Source organism: Elephas maximus, chromosome 17, assembly GCF_024166365.1.
Source record: "Elephas maximus indicus isolate mEleMax1 chromosome 17, mEleMax1 primary haplotype, whole genome shotgun sequence".
NCBI lineage: Eukaryota > Metazoa > Chordata > Mammalia > Proboscidea > Elephantidae > Elephas > Elephas maximus.
Window position 1 is genome coordinate 45,319,258 of NC_064835.1, and position 22,110 is coordinate 45,341,367.

General features: G+C 42.6%; 1 pseudogene; it reads left to right on the forward strand.

Annotated features, from left to right (window-relative positions):
* The first annotated feature begins 11,323 nt into the window (after nucleotides 1-11,323).
* LOC126060458 (immunoglobulin kappa variable 4-1-like) lies at nucleotides 11,324-12,139 on the forward strand (annotated as a pseudogene).
* Nucleotides 12,140-22,110: the final 9,971 nt, after the last annotated feature.

Below are 22,110 nucleotides of genomic sequence, written 5' to 3' on the forward strand. Positions count from 1 at the left end.
CAATGATATCCCTTGTTCCACTTTGTTTTCTGAATCTGGCTTGCATTTCTGGCAGGTCCCTGTCAATATACTGCTATAGCCACTTTTGAATGAATATTGTTCAATAATTTCTACACCCAGTTGGATTACCTTTCATGACAATAGGCATAAATATGGAACTTTTCTGGGAGGTTGGCCACATACCTGTCTTCCAAGTTTCTAGGCATAGACAACTGAGAACTGCCAGCACTGCATCTGTTTGTTGAAACATCTCCATTGGTATTGGGTCAATTCCCAGAGTCTTGTTTTTCCCCAATGTTTTCAGTGCATCTTGAACTTCTTCCTTCATTGCTATCAGTTCCTGATCATATGTTACCTGCTGAAATGTTTGAAAGTTGACCTATTCTTTCGTGTATAGTTACTCTGTGTATTCCTTCCATCTTCTTTTGATGCTTCATGTGTTGTTTAGTATTGTCCTCGTAGAATCCCTCAGTAATGCAGCTTGAGACTTGAATTTTTTCTTCAGTTCTTTCAGCCTGAGAAATGCTGAGCATGTGCTTCCCTTTTGATTTTCTATCTCCAGACCTTTGCACATGTCATCATAATACTTTACTTTGTCTTCTCGAGCTGCCCTTCAAAAACTTCTGTTTAGCTTTTTTACTTCCTCATTTTTTCCATTTGCTTTAGCTACTTGACATTCAAGAGCAATTCTCAGAGTCTCTTCTGACATCCATTTACGTCTTCCCTTTCCCTCCTGTCATCTTCTTGACGTCTTGCTTCAGAAGGAAGGAAGGAAGGAAGGAAGGAAGGAAGGAAGGAAGGAAGGAAGGAAGGAAGGAAGGAAGGAAGGAAGGAAGGAAGGAAGGAAGGAAGGAAGGAAGGAAGGAAGGAAGGAAGGAAGGAAGGAAGGAAGGAAGGAAGGAAGGAAGGAAGGAAGGAAGGAAGGAAGGAAGGAAGGAAGGAAGGAAGGAAGGAAGGAAGGAAGGACACACATGGGGGTGTAGATGCATGTGGATCAGAAGAAGCATGAGAGGAGCTAGTGGAAGCTCATCCAAGACACAGGAAATGAGGTCATTTGCTGAAAGGTAGGATGAGAAGTAGGTGTTAAAACTTGAAGAGAAAAGAAAAGAGAAAGGGTGGAGACTGAACCAACCAGGTAAATGAAGTACCAGTGTGAGGCAGGATTAAGGGCTGTCCTGAGGTAGTGTGCATAAATTTGTGGTGAGAGAATCAGAATAATCATGTGTTTTTCTCCAGCCACATTAGGGCCATGGAGGCAGGTATGCGGAGGGTGGAGTTTCCAGGGTTTAGGTTTTGCGAGATGAATGTGATGAAATAAGAGAGGGGCCATGGCGTTCTTGGTTTGGCTGAGGGCATTATTATAAAGGAGAAGCTTGGAATTTTAAATATCAAATCGACTTAACAGCAACTAACAACAAGAAGTAGGGAAAAGGGAATGTGAGGGGTGCAGACACAGCCAAAATCGATTTTGTAAAAACCTCTTTTCAGAAAAAGGTCAAATTCTGACTCATAAAATACAAGAAACGTTTTGTTTTTCCCCCGATGGAAGGAACTTATTTCCTCTTCCTCACTTTCATATTTGGATTTGTTGTTGTTGTTGTGAAAATGTGTTTGGAAAGACATAACTTGCATTGCTTTTACACAAGAGTAAGCAGGGCTCTAGTACTTTCTCAACCCTGAGATGTGTTCTCTGACATAAACTTGATCAGGGACAGAAGGACAGGAATGCCCAGGGGATAGTGGCTCTAGCCTTTGCCCTAGAGAGGAGGTGCTGTTCTGGGGCAGCAGGAAAGGCATTTGGGAGTCAGTGTTGACGCAGGTTAGAGAGGGTCAGATGGGACTGCAAATGGCCACCTAGTGACACCCAGGGTGAGGGCTGGAAACAGATTTGAAGGAAGCAAGCAGGAAGGGCAGGAAGCCTGCTCTCTTTTGGAGCCAGAGAAGGCCCAACTGCCGATTTTCTGACTACTTCATGCCAACGTTTTTGCGTGATCAAAACAAATAAACCACAGAAGTCTCTGTGACAGTGTCTAGTAAGTGAGACCTTCTCCCACCTCTGCCCTGGTAAGAGGTTTATGATTGGGGTCACATTATTATGAGAGGATATCTTGATTTTGGAACACAGCAGTTTGTTGTACTACCTTTGATCTGAGGGTGAGGATGGTGAGAGTGAAGTTGGCCTCAGACCACCACCACTGAAGCGGGCGGGCACCCCATCAACGCGGGTGGAAGTGAAGTCAGTGAGGGCCTTAGGAGTCTGTCTAGGTTAAGTGGCCTCTCAGGTCAGTGTAGAGAAGACTCTGACTGGCCCTTCAGCTGATGGAAGCCCTTCCAGGGAGAGCTGTGAAGCCTGTGTCACCGCCGCCTGCTGGCAGGAACCTGCAATGACAGTCACACGGGATGATGCAGAGATTCTGTGCAATCAGGGATAGAAGAAACAGTGAAGCCAAAATGAACTCTGTCTATGATAGGTGGACAGGCCTGTGTTGCTGTAGCATTTATTTCATGTCTCATTTTAAAATTGTAGCTCTGAATGGAAGGATTCCTCTGGAGAGAAAACTCCCTCTCTAGGTTTGCAAATATCCTCTTCCAGGAAGAGAGCAGAGCAGGAGCCTGAGGTTCTGGATGGTGTCACCATCCTGCAGCTTCTCTCTCCTGTGATGTTGTTCAGGTTCCATTCTCCAGAAAAGGCTCCATTAATGAGGCTCAGGTCAGCAGGGCTGGGCCCAGGGTGGGGTGGTGGTGAGGGGACATTTACGGCAAGCGCCAGGGACTTTGATGGTGAAAGTCTTAGGACACAGGGTTGTGGTAAAAAAATATTGAAGGTGCTCTTTTCTGACTTACTCTTTGAATATGGCAGTGATGGGCACCTATGGTCTTGGATTATCTTCCCCAAATGAAGATTTAGCTAGCAATGTGGCGCTAATGTTTTGTGCTAGACTACTACTGAAAGGTTAACAGTTCGAATCCACCCTGAAGGGCTTGGAAGAAAGATCTAGTGATGCACTTCTGTAAGATGAAAAGCCATTTGCTGTTGACTTGATTCTGACTCGTGGTGACCCCACGTGCGTCAATGGTGTGATTTTCAATGATTCATTTCTCAGAAGCAGATCGCCAGGTTTTTGTTTATTTTATTTTACTTGATTTTGAGGCTACTGTTTTTGGACTAGGAGCTGAGTGCATTAACTGTTAAATATGATTTTTCATGAGTTAATTATTTTTTGATTGTTTCATGCGTGACGGTACATCTTCTCCTTGTTATTCCATTTAGCCTACAAGTGGAAGTCTGTCTGCTGTTGAGTTTTAAAATTTTGGTGACTCTATTTCTAATTTGTAGAAATTCAACTCGTTCTTCTTCAGATCTGAAGTGTCCCCATTTTTGTTTTCTGTACCTTGCATACAATGTTAAGTTTGTCATCTGTTTCTTTGAATAAACTCATATAATGGCCAAATGTGAAGTATGAACAGAGCTCCTTCTGTTCCCTGTTATTTCTGTTGCATCACATTCGTATTCATATCATGTTGTTGTTCTGCATCATCACATTGGGGCCAACTGATAGTGACCCTCTGTGTACAACAAACCAAAACACCCGCTGGTCCTGAGCCGACCTCACAGCCTTTGCTATGTTTGAGCCCAATGTTGCAGCCACTGTGTCAACCCATTTCCTTGAGGCTCTTTCTCTTTTTCTCAGACTCTTTCTTTATGACGCATGATCTCTTGCAGGGACTGATCCCTCCTGATACTACATCCAAAGTAAGAGAGATGAAGTCTCACCTTCAAGGCTGAAGAGTTCCAGGCCCACCGAGACCATCCATACCTGGAAAGAAACTCTTTGAAGAGTTGGCATTCAATCACAACTTTACAAGGAAATCCTGCTTGTTTTTCCCTCTCCATTTCCACAAATGATTCTAGATCCCTCTTATCAGGTCCTACCCAATGTGGGCATGAAAGATTCCACTTTCTCTTTGGTTCACATTTCCTCTGAGATCTAAGCCCTCCTGGATGCTAGCTCAATATGGGCTGCCTGAGGACTTTCAATACGAGTAAATTCGGGGCCTGTCTTCCATTTCTCTGGCCCTTCCATAGCCCCGGAATCTAATATCAAGTGCTTGCAGTGTCTTTTAGGTATCCTTCAGGATACAAGTATCTTCAGAGCTCAGACATTTTCTAGCTATAAATTTTTTATCAAACATTGAGGAAAAAATTTCCCATATTCTTCCCTTTCCTTCAATTTTTTTCCAGCTTTTTTTATTGCTTTACGAAACTGTTGTTTTAAGGAAACTAAACCAACATTCATGTAGCCTGAACTGATTTAAAATTGTTTTTAAGTGAAAATTCAAGCTCTTCATTAAATTTTAGGTGTTTCAAGCAGTTCAGTTGTGATGGGCTGCTAACCTAAAGGTTGGCAGTTTGAGCACACCAGTGGTACCCTGGAGGAAAAGCCTGTCAGTCTGCTTCTATAAAGAATATAGGCAAGAAAACCCTATGGAGCAGCTCTACTGTGTAACACATGTGGTTGTCATGAGCTGGAATCCACTGGACTACGAGTTTTCTTTTCTTTTTTTTTTTCTTTGAGAGATTTTAGAGCTTCTGTGAACCTGCTTTGTCTTTTCTAATCATAAAATTATACCTTATGTGATATATTTGGCTCTTGAAGTACATTGGCTAGTTTCACAACCTGTCGCCCATGTAATTTGCTTTCCATTCACTGACTGCTTTGCATAGGCCCCTCCAACTCCAGGCTGGCTGCTCAGATACTATAAACAGGGCCTTTGCTATGGGAGCTGATCTGCATCAGGCAGGCAGGGGCAGCAAGATGGTGCCACACTCTCTGGTCCTCATGTCCCTGTTGCTCTGGGCCTCTGGTGAGAAATGAAAAGTGTTTCAATCTCTCTAGAGTAGTATCTTTCTGCAGTTGGAAAATGACTTTAACATAGAGCGGGAAATGACAGTTATTTGTAAAATGGAACCAACTATTTGCTGATATATAATATCACTAAATGTGGTATAAATGGTATCTTTTAATGTATACGTGAAAAAGTGTGTGTATACATATATGCATGGTAATTATCTACTCTGCTTGCAGGTGCCAGTGGGGACATTGTGCTGACCCAGTCTCCAGCCTCTCTGGCTAAGACTCAAGGAGAAACGGTCACCATCTACTGCAAGGCCAGTCAGAGTGTGAGCAGCTACTTAAACTGATACCAGCAGAAGCCAGGACAGGCTCCTAAGCTGCTCATCTACGATGCATCAAGCCGGGCATCTGGGGTCCCTGACCGGTTCAGTGGCAGTGGGTCTGGGACAGACTTCACTCTCACCATCAACAACTTCCAGGTTGATGATGCTGCAGCTTATTATTGTCTGCTATTTAATAAGGCACCTCCCACAGTGATTCAGAGTCGAACACAAACTGCCTCTGGAGGGCTACAGGCCAAACGGTCTTCACTGCACCAGCTGCTTCCTTTCTTCTCAGCCTCAACATACAGGCTTCCTCTCTCTGACACAAAGGCCACATCTCCTGACTAATTCCTTGGAGTATGTGCAGATTCCAGGAGAAACTTAAGGGATGTGGCTTTTTCTGGATCTGCTAATGGGGGAAATTATAGAAAAAAGAATGCTCTAAAAATCTCTTGTAGGCTTTGTCAGGAGCTTTCTTATCACAGGAACCCGCTTATTTTACAAGATAGATCACATGACTGATTTGGGGAAGGGTCCAGTGAGTTTTATACCCTTAAAGATTAGTTTTTGTGCCTTCTTTACTCTAGAACATTCTCATTTTAATTCCTTATTTTCCTGGACCCTTTCCTTTCTCTCAATTACCCCTTACAGCTCTGGACCTAACCCAGTATTAAATCTAGGCCCTTCATGTTTAAAACTTCCCTCCCAGATGGTAATTTCCTCTCTTACTTTTCCTTCCCTGGATTCTTTTTTCCAGCCAAGCCTTCCTGGGCAATGTCAATGAAGGTGTTTTCTTGCTCTAAGCTCCCATTTTACTGCCCTTTTCTCCTCCCTCCATTTCTCTCAGTGACACTCATTCTTTCAAATGCCAGTCTCTAACTCATTAACCTTATCACTCTAGAAACAGGGGCCAACTTTTCCATGTTCTTTTTTCATTATTGCCTCTTTAACTTAATCTGTTGGCCACCCAAGATTAATTTTGTGACTGAAGGAAATCACGGTTCTTTCTTGTTGTTAGTTGCCCTCTTCTCAGCCCCTGAGTCATGACAACCCAATGAACAATAAGATCTGAGTGTTGTGATCCATAGGATTTTCACCGGCGGACTTGGCCTGGGGTCTATGAAAAGCCATCATTGAATATGGAGCAAAGTACACAGACAGTCAGTTTTGAAACTAAGCAATGTACATCAAGAGCCAATGACTAGAAAACACAAAGTAGTCAACTTAGAAGCTCTAATATCAACTAAGAAGCTCTACAATTACAAACATTAGCTTCTCTTAAGAAGAGTTTCTATTTGAAATAAGGAAAAAAAAAAAATGAAATGGGTTCAAGGTCCGTAAATGATGGGCTAGTTTCCTGAGATCTACAATCCTGGTGAAATAATACAAAATGCTAGAAATGTATAAATGAAAGAACAGATGACAATGGAGAACTTTTGGCTCACTTTTTGATAAAAATTTATGGCCAGAAAATGTCTGAGGTCTAAAGCCACCTTTTATCCTAATGGACAGTTTAAGGTCACTAAAGATTTAATTCTAAATTCTAGGGTATGTAAAATCCAGAGAAGTGAAAGAGAAGCCCAGAAATTACCCATGTGGGGAGTCCTCAGGAACCCTATGTTGTGCTAGAGCCAAGAGGGGAGGACTACAATCCCAAAGTCAGTGTGAAGCAAAGAAAGCGAACCTATCCTTCCCACAGCTCCTAGGAAATGATCAAAGGGCTCTAGGGGCATTGTGGAAATGGACAGGAAAAAATAAGCAAGATTTCCTTGGGAAGTTGTGTCTGAAAGTCAACCTTCCAAGGAGCTTCACTCCAGGTGTGCATGGCCTAGGTGATTTTGGAACTCTCCAACCTGGAAATTTGTTTAAGGAAGCCCCATAGATAGGTCCAACAAGTGGAAGCTGCTCTGGAAGAGGGCAAACCCATCATAAATCCTCAGGACACCTCACAAATAATTTTTCAAGAACTGATACCCCCAAGAAGTCATAGATCCTTAACAGCCAAGAAAATAAGATAACTGGGATATGAATATGAAGGTGGTGCTACTGAAATAACAGAGAACAAAAGGCATTCTCTTCACACTTTAGATTTGGGAGCTGTGTGAGTTTATTTAAAGAAATAAATGATAAACTTTATATAGCATGCAAGGCACAAAAACTAAAAGCAGGGCACTACAGATCTGAAAAAAAAATTCCAGAAATTAGGTACAGAATTCATGTCTGTCAGTTTGTCATACTGTGGGGGCTTGCGTATTGCTGTGATGCTGGTAGCTATGCTGCTGATATACAAATACCAGGAGGGTCACCACAGTGGACACATTTCAGCTGAGCTTCCAGACTAAGACAAACTAGGAAGAAGGACCTGGTGGTCTGCTTCAGAAAGAATTAGCCAGTGAAAGCCTTATTAATAGCAGGAGAACAATGTCTGTTACAGTGCCAGAAGATGAGCCCCTCAGGCTGGAAGGCACTCAAAAGACGACTGGGGAAGAGCTGCCTCCTTAGAGTTGACCTTAATGACACGCATGGAGTCAACCTTTCGGGACATTGGTGTGGCGATGTGGCATGACTCAAAATGAGAAGAAACAGCTCAAAACATCCAATAATAATTGAAATGTGGAACGTATGAAGTACGAGTCTTAGAAAATGAGAAATTGTCAAAAATGAAATAGAGTTCATAAAGATCAATATCCTAGGCATTAGTCAGCTGAAATGGACTGGTATTGGTCATTTTGAGTCGGAAAATCGTATGGTCTACTATGCCGGGAATGACAACTTGAAGGGAATGGCGTTGTACTCTTCATCAAGGAGAACATTTCAAAATCCATCCTGATGTACAAGGCTGACAGTGACAGAATAATATCTACAGCACCACAAGTAAGATCAGTTAATACAAGTATTATTCAAATTTACCCACCAACCACTAAGGCCAAAGACGAAGAAACAGAAGATTTTTAGCAAGTTCTGGGGTCTGAAATTGATTGAATATGCAATCAGGATGGTGATTGGAATGACAAAGTCGGAAATAAACAAGTATCAGTATATGGAAAATATGGCCTTGGTGGTAGAAAGAATTGTGGAGATCGCATAATTTGGGGAGTATGAAAAGATACGGCCTTGGTTTGGTGACTACATAGAAGTCTTTCAATAAGTGCAACAGGACATAACTGGAGGGGGATGTGAAACCAGCAGAGCTTTTTAAAATGATGTTTCATGCTGACAGAAATGATGCTAAAGTGAGGGGAACATGGATAACTCAGAAAAGAGAGGTGAGGAATGCCAAGATGCCCTTGCAGGGACGGGGGTATAGGAGCAGAGGGCCTGGCCTCAGGTAGGAGGGCTGTCTGCTCATCTACAGTAATAGGAAGGAAGGCAGCACATGGGGTGTAGACGCCTGTGGATCAGAAGATGCATGAGAGGAGCTAGTGGAAGCTCTTTCAAGACACAGGAAATGAGGTCATTTGCTGAAATGTGGGATGAGAAGTAGGTGTTAAAACCTGAAGAGACAAGAAAAGAGAAAGAGTTGAGATTGAACCAACCAGGTAAGGAAGGAACATAGTGAGGCAGGATTAAGGGCTGTCCTGAGGTAGTGTGCATAAATTTACAATGAGAGAATCAGAATAATTATGTGTTTTTCTCCAGCCACATTAGGAACATGGATGCAGGTGCGTGGAGGGTGGAGTTTTTTCCAGGGTTTAGGTTTTGCAAAATGAATGTGATGAAGTAAGGGAGGGGCCGTGGCGTTCTTGGTTTGGGTGAGGGCGTTATTATAAAGGAGAAGCTTGGAATTTACAGTGGGTATCAATTAAATGGAAAAAAAAAATTTTTTTTTTATGAGTTGAATATCAACTTAGTGGCAGCTAACAACAAGAAGTAGGGAAATGGGAATATGAGGGGTCCAGAGAAAGCCAAAACAAATTTGTTAAAAACTTCTTCTAAGAAAAAGGTAAAATTCTGTCTTATAAAATACAAAAAAAAAAAGGAGACACTCCATTTTTTAAGTTTTCTTATAATTGAAGGACCTTATTTTCTGTTACTCAGTTTTATACTAGGAATTTTTTTTTTTTTTTTTTAACGTATTTAGGATAATATAACTTGCATTGCTTTTATACAAAAGGCAAGCAGGGATGTAGTTAGTATTTTCTCGTTCCTGAGATGTTTTCTCTGACATAAACTTGAGTGGTGAAACAGGGACAGGAATGCCCAGGGGATAGTGGCTCTAGCCTTTGGCCTAGAGAGGAGGTGCTGTTCCTGGGCAGCAGTAAAGGCCTTCGGGAGTCAGGGTTGAAACAGGTTAGAGAGGGTCAGATGGGACTGCAAATGGCCGCCTAGTGACGCCCAGAGTGAAGGCTGAGAGCAGATTTAAAGGAAGCAAACAGGAAGGGCTGGAGGCCTGCTCTCTTTTGGAGCCAGAGAAGGCCTAGTTGCCGATTTTCTGACTACTTCATGCCAACTTTTTTGCGTGATCAAAACAAATAAACAACAGCAAGCTCTGTGAGAGTGCCTAGTAAGTGAGACCTTCTCCTACCTCTGCCCGGGTAAGAGGTTTATATCTGGGGCACACAGTTATGAGAAGATATCTTGATTCTCGAACACAGCAGATTGTTCTACTATCTTTGATCTGCTGGTGAGGATGATGATGAGTGAAGTTGGCCTCAGACCACCACCACTGAAGCGGGCGGGCACCCCATCAACGCGGGTGGAAGTGAGGTGAATGAGGGCCTTAGGAGTCTCCCCAAGTTAAGTGGCCTCTCAGGTCAGTGTAGAGAAGACTCTGACTGGCCCTTCAGCTGATGGAAGCTCTTCCAGAGGAACTTGAGAAGCCTGTGTCACCGCCATCTGCTGGCAGGAACCTGCAATGACAGGCACACGGATTGATGCAGAGATTCTGTGCAATCAGGGATACAAGAAACAATGAAGCCAAAATAGTCTAACTGTGATAGGTGGACAGGTCTCTGTTGCTGTAGCGTTTATTTCAGGTCAATCCATTTCTTCGAGGCTCTTTCTCTTTTTTGCTGACCCTCTGCTTTATGACACATGATCTCCTGCAGGGACTGGTCCCTCCTGATAATATATCCAAAGTAAGAGAGCTGAAGTCTCACCTTCAAGGCTGAAGACTTCCAGGCCTACCGAGGTCATCCATAACTAGAAAGAAACTCTTTGAAGAGTTGTCATTCAGTCACAACTTTACAAGGAAATCCTGCTTGTTTTTTTATCTCTCCATTTCCACAAACGATTCTAGAGCCCTTTTATCAGGTCCTACCCACTGTGGGCATGATAGGTCCCACTTTCTCTTTGGTTCACACTTCCTTTGTGATGTAGCCCTCCTGGACCCTAGCTTGATATAGGCTCCCTGAGGGCTTGCAATACGAGTAATTCGAGTAGTTGGGAGCCTGTCTTCCATTTCTCTGGCCCTTCCATAGCCCTGGAATCCAATCACAAGTGGTTGCAGTGTCTTTTAGGTATCCTTTTTTTCAGGATACAAGTATCATCGGAGCTCAGACATTTTCTAGCTATAAATTTTATCAAACATTGAGGCAAAAATTTCTCATATTTTTCCCTTTTCTTGTGTTTTTTTTTTCCAGCATTTTTTATTGTTTCAGAAAACTGTTGATTTGAGGAAACTAGTCAACATTTATATAACCTAAAATGATTTAAAATTTTTTTAAGTTAAAATTGAAGCTATTCATTAGGTTATAGGTGTTTCAAGCAGTTGTGAAGGGCTGCTAACCTGAAGGTTGGCAGTTTGAACACACGGAGTGGCACCCTGGAAGAAAAGCCTGTCAGTCTGCTTCTATAAAGAACACAGACAAGAAAACCCTATGGAGCAGCTCTACTTAGTAACACATGTGGTTGTCATGAGTTGGAATCCTTTGGACTGCAAGTTTTTTTTTTTTTTTTTTTTTTTAGATATTAGAGCTTCTATGACCCTGTTTTATCTTTTCTACTCATAAAATTATACTATATGTGATATATTTGGCCCTTGAAGTACATTGGCTTGTTTCACAAACTATTGCCCATGTAATTTGCTTTCAAGTTACTGACTGCTTTGCATAGGCCCCTCCAACACCAGGCTGGCTGCTCAGATACTATAAACAGGGCCTTTGCTATGGGAGCTGATCTGCATCAGGCAGGAGGGGCAGCACGATGGTGCCATAAACTCTAGTCCTCATGTCCCTGTTGCTCTGGGCCTCTGGTGAGAAATGAAAAGTGTTTCAATCTCTCTAGAGTAGTATCTTTCTAGAGTTGAAAAATGACTTTAACATATAATGGGAAATGAGAGGTATTTGCAAAATGGAAACAATTATTTGCTGATTTATAATATGACTAGATGCTTTGGCATAAACGGTATATTTTAATGTATGTGTGAAAAAGTGTCCGTAAAAATGTATACATGGTAACTGTCCCCTCTGATTGCAGGTGCCAGTGGGGACATTGTGCTGACCCAGTCTCCAGCCTCTGTGGCTAAGTCTCAAGGAGAAACGGTCACCATCAACTGCAAGGCCAGCCAGAGTGTGAGCAGCTACTTAAACTGGTACCAGCAGAAGCCAGGACAGGCTCCTAAGCTGCTGATCTATGCTGCATCAAGCCGGGCATCTGGGGTCCCTGACCGGTTCAGTGGCAGTGGGTCTGGGACAGACTTCACTCACCATCAGCAACTTCCAGGCTGAAGACGTCGCAGTTTATTATTGCCAGCAAGGTTATAATAATCCACCTCCCACAGTGCTTCAGCCTCGATCACAAACCCTCCTGAGGGCTACAGGCCAGTGAGTCTTCACTGCACCAGGTGCTTCCTTTCTGCTCAGCCCTGAATATGCACGCTTCCTCTGTCTGCCCCAAAGGCCACATCTCCTGAAGAATTCCTTACAGGATTTCTAGGTTCCAAGGGAAAATTAAGGGATGTGGCTTCTTCTGGATCCCCTTTTGTGGTAAAATATAGAAAAAAGAATGCTGTGAAAATCCCTCGTGGGCTTTTTCAGGGCCTTTCATATCACAGAAACCTCCTTGTTTCGCATGGATAGATCACATGACTGATTCGGGAAAGGGTCCAGTGAGTTTTCTACCCTGAAAGATCAGTTCTCTCTTCCTTGTGCCTTCTTGACTCTAGAAAGTTCTCATTTTAATTCATTATTTTATGGGACTTTTTCCTTTTTCTACCATCATCCCTCACAAGTCTGCACCTACCCCAATATTAAAACTGGATCCTTCATATTTTTAACCTCCCTCACAGAAGATAGTATTTCTGCCTTACTTTTACCTTCAATGAATCCTGTTTTCCAGCCAAGCCATCCTGGTCAATGTCAATGAAGGTGTTTTCCTGCTCTAAACTTCTATTTTACTGACCTTTTCTCCTCTCTCCATGTCTTTCAGTGGGACTCATTCTTTCAAAGGCCAGCCTGTAACTCATTAAACCTATCAGCCTAGAAACATGTGACAGCTTTCTCATATTCTATTTTCATTAGTTTTCAATTCCTCTTTAAATTAATCCCCTGGGCGCCCAAGATTAATTTAGTGACTGAAGGAAATCATGGTTCTTTCTTCTTGCTAGATGCCATCTTGTCAGCCCCTGACTCATGATGACCCCATGCACAATAAGATCCGAATGTTGTCATCCAAAGGGTTTTCACTGGCTGCTTTTTCTGAACTAGATCACCAGGCCTTTCTCTCTAGTCTCTACTAGTCTGAAAGTGCTTCTGAAACCTCTTCAGCATCACAACATGCATAGACAAAGTGAGGTGAATGAGGCCTGTAGGTCCCTCCTCAGGTTTATGCAGATGCCAGCCTAAGTAGTGTTCCCAGTCAGTGTAGAGGAGACTCTGACTGGCCCTGCAGCTAATGGAGACTTTCTCTCCTGGGAGACAGCAGAGATTCTGGCACCTAGTGAGCAGGATCTACCCCCTGGGACCTAAAATGAGAGGCACCCAAGGATGATCCAGAGATACTGTGCCATCAGGAATAGAAGGGAAATCAAAACAAAATGGTCTCTAACTGGGTAATGCAGACAGGCCTGTGTGGCTTGTAACATTTATTTCACATCTCTTTTCAAATCGTAGACCTATCTGAATAGGGGGATCACGCTGGAGAGAAAACTCCATGTCTAAGTTTTGTCTCACCTGGAACACAGTAGAGTAGGACCCTAGCATCTGGGTGGTGCCCATCCTGCAGCTTCTCTTTGTGTGATGTTGCTCAGATTCCATCCCCCAAGAAACTCTATTTCATAGCTTTGTTTTTTCTTTTTTTCCAACTTGGTTGTGTTAACCCTGGTTGCACAGTGACTAAGAGCTATGGTTGCTAACAAAAAGGTCAGTAGTCCAAATCGACTGGCCGCACCTTGGGATCATTATGGGGCAGTTTTGCTCTGTCCTATATGTCACTCTGTGTCGGAATCGACTCGATGGAAAGGGTGTTGTTTTCTTGTTGTTGCTGTTGAGAATATGCCCAAGACAGCACACACTGATTCAACAGTTTCTGTACTTCGTAGCTCTTTATGAGGTTCAGATCAGCAGGTGTGAGCTCAGGTTGGGGTGTGCCAAACAAACATTTATGCAAAGAACCACAAAGTGTAATGGTGAAATCCTTAGATCAATGGATTCTGGTTCAAAAACTTCTACACTGCATGCTTCTTACTTTTTGAATAAAAAAATAGGGCAGTACTATTTGAATATGGTAAAAATGTTTTTTTTTGGATTCTCTGATAACAATAGTTATATTTTAGTTTTCCTGCCATAATTGCTGCAGGTCACTGAGTGGTGCAAATAGTTCGTGCTCAGCTACTAAACTAAAGCTTGGCAGTTGGGACACACCCAGTGGAGCCGCAGAAGAAAGGCTTAGTGGTCTGCTTCCATGAAGATTGCGGCACAGAAAGGTCTATGGAGCTCGAGTCTGCTCTGTAACTCATGTGGTTGCTAGGAATTGGAATCAAGTCAATGGTAATGGGTTTGATTTTGGTCAATTACAGTTTGGAATGGAAAAACATTCTTGAAGAGCACTTATTGAAACCGCTCATGAGGAAATGGTACTAATGTTCAATTCACAGAGTCAACAATGTTTGCAAACAGACTGGTAGCAGAGGCTTCCAATATCCAGTGTTTCATCACTGGTGTCCAGTGGTGGTGGAGCCAGTCCATCTGTGGCGGTGGTGGGATCATATACAAACAACCTCTTTCTCTGATTTATCATGAACTGTGCTTTTGCCAGCTCATTTCATGTACATTTTCTACACTATGATCTGTACAATTTCACTCAAATCTGCATGTCACCCAGTAATCATTTCATTTTCTGCTTAGTTTAGACTTGGTTGGTTTCTCTTCTTTGCAATCAAAATCCCTGACTGATAAGAATATATTTCAATATTTGACAGTACCAGATTTTTATCAATGTTTTTTCACCTTGAGTATTACTATTCATACTAACCATTTTACATTTCTGATTTTTGGAGTTGCAGGAAAAAAAAATCTCATCAGTATATTACTCGTTTTTGTTGTTGTTGTTAGGTGCTATCCAGTCAGTTCCAACTCTTAGCAACCATATGAACAACACAATGAAACACTGCCCAGTCCTAGGCCATCCTCATAGTTCTTGTTATGCTTGAGCCCATTGCTGTAGCCACTGAGTCAATCCATCACTTTGAGGAACTTCCTTTGTTTTGTTGACCCTCTACTTTACCAAGCATAATGTCCTTCTGCAGGGACTGATCCCTCCTGAGAACATATCCAAGGTATGTGAGCCGAAGTTTCGCCACTCTCCCTCCTAAAGATCACTCTGGATGTACTTCTTCCAAGACAAATTTGTTGCTTCTAGAAGTCCATGGTATCTTCAATATTCTTCACCAACACAATAATTCAAAGGCATCAATTCTTCTTTGGTTTTCCTTGTTCATTGCCCAACTTTCAGGTGTACAGGAGGCGACTGAAAACATCATGGCTTGGTTCACATGCATCTCAGTCTTTAAAGTGAAGCCTTTGCTTTTTAACACTTTAGACAGGTCTTTCGCAGCCAATGTTCCCAGTGCGATGCATCCTTTGATTTCTTGAATGTTGCTTCCATGGTCATTGATTATGGATCCAAGGACAATGAAATCCATGACAATTTCAGTGTTTTGTCCTTTTATTATGATGTTACTTCTTGGCCCAGTTGTGAGGATTTTTGCTTTCTTTAGGTTGAGGTGTAATCCATACTGAAGGCTATGGTCCTTGATCTTAATCAGTAAATGCTTCAAGTCCTCTTCATTTTTAGCAAACAAGTTTGTGTCATCTGCATCATGCAGGTTGCTAAAGAGTCTTCCTCCAATCCTGATTCCTCATTCTTCTTTATATAATCCATCTTCTCAAATTATATGCTCAGCATAGAGACTGAATAAGTATGGTGAAAGGATACAACTGTGACACACACATTTTATGACTTTAAACCATGCAGCACCTCTTTATTCTCTTTGAATGATTGCCTGTTGACCTATGCACAGGTCCTCAAGCACACATTTAGATGTTCTGGAATTCCCATTCTTTGCAATGTTATCCAGAATATGTTACAAATCACACAGTGGAATGCCTTTGCATAGTCAATAAAACACAGGTAAATATCTTTCTGGTATTATCTGCTTTTAGCCAGGATCCATCTGACATTAGCAATGATAGCCCTTGTCCCAGGTTGCCGTCTGAATCTGGCTTGCGTTTCTAGCAGTTCCCTGCCAATATACTGCTATAGCCACTTTTGAATGAATTTTGTTCGATGATTTCCACATTCAGTTGGATTACCTTTCATGGGAATAGGCATAAATATGGACAGAGTCTTAAAATTCTTACCTTTAGAAAGAAAAACATTTCTGTCGTTCTGTATCCTTCTAGTAGTTTATGGGATAAATGTCATTCTACATCTTTCACTTTGCTTTTTATTTTTAAAACCCAACTTATAAAAGTTCTCGAAATTATTTTTCTCAACATAAAGTAATTGGGGAAATTCAACGGTTGCGGAATTAGCATCTTGTGTCTCCTATACATTTACAAAAGGATTTCTGGAAGCTCAAAAACCGGCATCTTCACCAATTCTTCTCAGCCACACTCCCCCTGAGGACATCTAGTATAGAATGATATTTCAACTATCTTAATTCAAGGGGAACCGCAAGTGGTAAAATAAGAAGCCGGGTGTTGGGAAAGTGGGAAAATACTAATGGCTAAATACCATCAAATATTATCCTGAAGAAATATACAAAAAGCCTACTTAACCTCCACATGTATTCAACTTGTGGTGCTACTGTCTCTGTCAAATGTATGCCTGTCATGTTGAACAAATTTAACTGACAAATGTACACAGGCAGGAGGATTAGGATGAGCTCTCAGTCAGCTCTCCTGACATCTTGTCTAGTTGCTCAGAGGCACTTGGACCTCCTCCATTCTCCCTGCTGGCTCTGCCATGTCAAGACTGGTGCAGCTAACCGGCCACGAACAGGCAGCATCTGAGGTGTAGCAGAGGCACACATGGTCTAGAGTCCTCAGCTTCAACCTATTCCCCTGAGGTCTCCGACGTCTTCCTCCTAGCAGCCTCAGAGAATCTGCTGGGACTGCTCCCCACACAGGCCACACATTTGGGCAGCTGGGCCACCCCAAGCAGAGAGGTTTGCGTGCAGGGCTGGACCACTGTGGGAGGAAGTCGTATACTTCGCTGTCAGTAATAAGCTGGAACATCCTCAGCCTCCACCCTGCTGATTTTCAGAGTGAAATCTGCTCCTGACCCACTGGGACCCGAGAGAATAGGCTTGATGCCCTATACATTAGGAGCTGTGGAGGCTGGCCTGGCTTCTGCTGGTCCTAGTTCAGATAAGTGTAACCATCACTATGTAGGAGGCTCTGACTCTACTTGTAGGAGATGGTGGCTGGCTCTCTAAGCATGACTGGCAGAGAGACTGGCGTGTGAATCACCACAGTATCCCCATTGCAAGTTAAAATTATGAGAGAGAAGTGAAAGGTTACATGCCAATATTAAGGAGGATTTGCAAGATTCCCTTTCGCTATTTATTTCAGGCTAATTAACTGTTTTGTGTGAGTGTGTTTGTGTGTGTGTGAAATTACTATACATACCCTAAACCAGACAATTAAAAAAAAAGAAAAATAGCCTGAGAATGCCAAACATAAAAGAGCCCCTTTCTTTTCTAAAATCTTTACCAGAGATCAGGTCCCTCTTGTTCTTGTTCTCCTGAGTTTCACAGGTCTGAACACCACATTTCTCCCACAGTGTGTGTGACAGCCTCACCTAACTTGAGAACAGAATGCACAGGGGAAGCAGTGGTGCCCTAAGAGCTGACCCTCCCCATCTCCTTGTCCTTTCCCATCCACTCTCTATCCTCACCAGGGATCCAGAGCATTAACAACCCCAGGAGCTGAGCAGGAAACCTCATTTTAGAAGCTTATCTGATGAGTCCTGGTAAGGAAAGGCAGATTAGAGCTCAACTTGTATCTCAGAATTTGCCAGGGAAGGTCCTCCCTGGGGAACAATATGCAAATCCCTTGGTGGGTACAGCAGTGTGGAGAGGACCAAGGGGAGGGTGGGCCTCTCCTATGAGCAATTAACAAAGTGTCTTCTGTGTTTAGAGGAAAACCAAAAGACAGAAAGTTGGTCCTGCCTAAAGTAGTGGTCACTTTGGATTGTAAAATGCTGTATTCATGTCAAGGACACATTGCACATGGCCCTGACACTGTAAGAAAACATCAGAGACCCTGAAGATGGACAGATGAGTGTCTAGGGCCATCCTGCATGGTTCTCTCTCAGCTATTCTAAAAAAGGAATCATTCCCCACACCCACCATGCTGATCCACAGAGTGTCTACAAATAATGAGCTGGACCTGAGATCATTCGAGATTGTCTGGTATCCAGTAGTTAAGTAAAAACTTTAGTGAAGGGTAAGGCAGTACACAATAGCACACAAGCCAGCACAACTTGTACAAGACAAGGTCATGGTAGCTCTATAGATGCATCCAAACTCCCTAAGGGACCGAATTGCTGGGCTGAGGGCTGAGAGGACGGTGATCTCGGGGAATATCTAGCTCAACTGCCATAACATAGTTTGTATAGAATATGTTCTACATTCTACTGTGGTGAGTAGTGTCTGGGGTCTTAAAAGCCTGTGAGCTGCCATCTAGGATACTCCACTTGTCTCACTGATTTGGGAGTAAGGAATAATGAAGAAAACTAAAGATACAAAGGAAAGATTAGTCCAAAGGACTAATGGACCAAATCTACCACAGCTTCCACCAGACTGAGTCCAGTACAACGAGAGGGTGTCTTGCTACCATCACTGACTGCTGTGACAGAGACTAAAATAGAGATTCCCAGAAAGACCTGGTGATAAATGTAGAAAAAATTCGAACTCACAAAGAAAGACCAGACCTGCTGGCCTGACAGAGACTAGAGAAACCCTGAGAGTATGGCCCCCGACACGCTTTCAGCTCAGTAATGGGTTCACTCCTGAAGTTTACCCTTCCACCAAAGGTTAAACAGACCCACGGAACAAAACAAAGCTAAAGGAGTGCACCAGCCCTGGGACAGGAATTGAAAGGCAGGAGAGAATAAGAAAGATAACAATAGAGAACAAAGGATTGAGAAGGAAAAGTGTTGACATGTCATGGGGTGGTCAACTAATGTCATAGAACACTGTGTGTGCTAAATGTTTGATGAAAAAAAAGTTTGTTCTGTAAACCTTCATCTAAACTACAATTAAAAAAACAAAAAACAGATTCCTGCTAAAAAATATTGTCTGGTATATGGTGAAATATGGTGATACCAGGTTAATTGATTAAGAATGTTGGAATCTAGTGCTACAAACTCTCTTTCCCTGGGACTCAGTGAATGAAACTCCTAAAGAGCCTCAAGTCAAAAGAGCTTGATAGGAAAGAAAAAATTTTCTCTTATACATACACAGCCAATAGCCCAGTTTAAGGCAAGGCGAAAAGAGGAAAGAATTTTTATGCCTCAGGTAGTGAATATGATATTCCTGGTAACCACTTGTTGACCTTGATGAATATTCTGTCTTATTTCTCTTTCTTTACATGCATATATAAAGTTGTTCTGTTAGGTTCAGTAATGAATCAAATATAATCGAATCAATTTGAATCAAATCTAATTGAATTAAAAGGGATAGAATGAAATAACAAGATATGATAAAATGAAACCTCATCAAAGAAATTTGAGCTCCCTAGAATAGTCAGGGAAAACCATAAGGTTGAACAAAAATTTAGAGGCTATAAGACCTAGACAGAAACTTACTTAGGCAGATCTCACACCTCTTTCATATTCTTTTCCTTGGAAATTAGGAACCTCCTTATTTGGTTCTCTCATAGTCGAATATCTCGGCAGTCCTGGGTGAAATTTGAAACTAATTATGAGAATTAATCTTAATTGTCCATCCCAGAATGCACCAGCATTATTTATTTAAGGCAAAGTAAATATTCAAGGAGTCTCTGGGTGGCACAAACAGATTGCACTCACCTACTAAACCAAAGATTGATGAGTCAAACCCCCCATCGGTGCCACCACAGAAAGGCCAGGAAATCAGCTTCCATAAGGATTACAGGGAAGGGAACCCTGTGGAGCTCACTTCTGCTGTGACACACATAGAGTAACCATTATTTGGAAGGACCATGAAGATAATGGGCTTGTTTTTTTATTATTATTATTAATTATTTTCATTTTTAAAAGGGCAAAACTTGTTGATTATATTAAAAAAAATAACCAATGTTTACTTGTCAATAATATTTCTGAGTGGCAAAAGAGCAATATCTCTTATTTCTGGCTTGATACTAAAGTTACAAGATTCATTAAAACTGGTGTACCCTGGATTCAAACTGTACAATTAATATTGCTCGTAACAAAGCTCTTTTACCCTCAGAACTTGTACAAAAAAAAAAAAGAGAGTGGAAAAACTCCTACAAAAGTTGCCCGAGATTGATATCTGCAGGCAAACAGAGGGACAGGGACAGGAAAAGGGAGACAGAGAGAGAGGAAGAATTTGACTCAATGGCAGCGAGTTTGGTTTTTTTGGTTTTATAACAGTAACACTTTAATGTGTCAGGCAAATACAGACATTTTGGACTCCAAGCTGAAACAGGAGAAATTGTCACGAATTTGACCTGAGTGCCCCCTAGTGTCCTTTTGACTTAGGACCAAAAACCAAAAACCAAACTTGTGGTGGAGTGGAAAGGGACTCATAGTGATCCCAAAGGACAGAGTAGAATCACTCCATAAGGTTTCCAAGGAGCGCCTGGTGGATTCACACTGCCAACCTTTTGATTAGCAGCCTGACCCTTAAACAGTATGCCTCCAGGGTTTCCTAAATACAAAGGAAGTACAGAATCTCCACTCTCCAATGTTTGGCCCTCCTAACAAGGAGCACTGGTTTTGCAGTGGTTAAAGTGCTTGGAGGGTAACCAAAAGGTCTGTGGTTTGAACCCACCATCCGCTCTGCAGGAGAAAGATGGGGCATTCCACTTCCGTTAAAGATTTACACCCTTGGAAACTCTATGGAGCACTTTAACTCTGTCCTAGAGGGCCGCTATGAGTCAGAATCCACCCAAGGGCAGTGGGTTAACTAGAGCACCTGCTTCCATAAAGAAACCCTATGGGGCAGTTCTACTCTGTCCAAAAAGGTTTCTATGACTCGGAATTAACTCAGCAGCAGCAGGTTATTGAACTGGAGCTCAGGAGGCCCTGGGTGGTGCAAGCAGTTCAAACACTTGGCTGCTAAGCAAAAGGCTGGAAGTTTGAGTCTCCAAGAGGCTTATCAGGAGAAGGGCAAGTTGGCCTGCTTCAGACCAGTCAGCAGTGAAAACCCTATGGAGCCCAGTTCTACTCTTACACACACGGGGTCACCAGGAGTCTCAGCTGACAACATGGCAACTGGCTAAGTAGAGCACGAATCCAGGGATCAAGTCGAGATGAACTCGGGGGTCTGAAAACGACCCGGAGGCTCTTCCTGGGATGCCAGGCAACATGTTGGCTGAGGTCTGGGGGCTGATGTCCCCTAGTTGAAGGTGATCTTAAGCTCTTATTTCTGAGAACTTTCCTCTGTAGCTGGCACAAAATGGTGTGAAATATTGTCCCCCCTTAAGATAAATGTTGTGTGCCCCATAGACAAGGTGTAAGGGGGAATATACATTCTATCTCTGCATCTTTACTGTGTGCCTTTTTTCCTAAAGGAACGAAGCAACTGGTAGGCCTCTTTGAGTTCTGGACTTTCATTCCACCCCCAGGTATACTGGTGTGGCCCCTTCACCAGGTACATGGACTCGGCCAGCACTGAGAGGGCCTCAGCGTAGTAGAGGCTCTGTAGCGCGTCCAGCATGCCGTGCGGTCAGTTAGGATGTAGGAGACTGAACAAGGCTATCAACCATCCTGACATAACTGACACTTAGAGGACACTCTCCAAACAACAGCAGGAAACACTTTTCTTTTAAAACACTTGCTAAGATAGGCCTATAACAACTCTCAATTAAAATCAATGAGTTCAAATCATGTGAATTATGGCCCTTCAGCTGCTGGGAACTCTCTCCCAAGGAGACAGCCAAGGTCCTGGAAACTGTGTCATCGCCATCTGCTGGCAGGAACCTGCAATGACAGGCACATGGGATGATGCAGAGATGTTGTGCAATCAGGGATCCAAGAAACAACCAAACCAAAATAATCTCTATCTGTCATAGGTGGACAGGCCTTGTCACTTGTAGCATTTTTTTCATATCTCATTTTAAAATCGTAGCTCTGAATGGAAGGATTACTCTGAATAGAAAACTCCATCTCCGTGTTTACAAATACCCTCTCCCCTAGAACAGAGCAGAGCAGGAGCCTGAGGTTCTGGACGGTGTCACCATCCTGCAGCTTCTCTCTCCTGTGAAGTTGTTCAGGTTCCACCCTCCGGAAAAGGGTCCATTTATGAGGCTCAGATCAGCAGG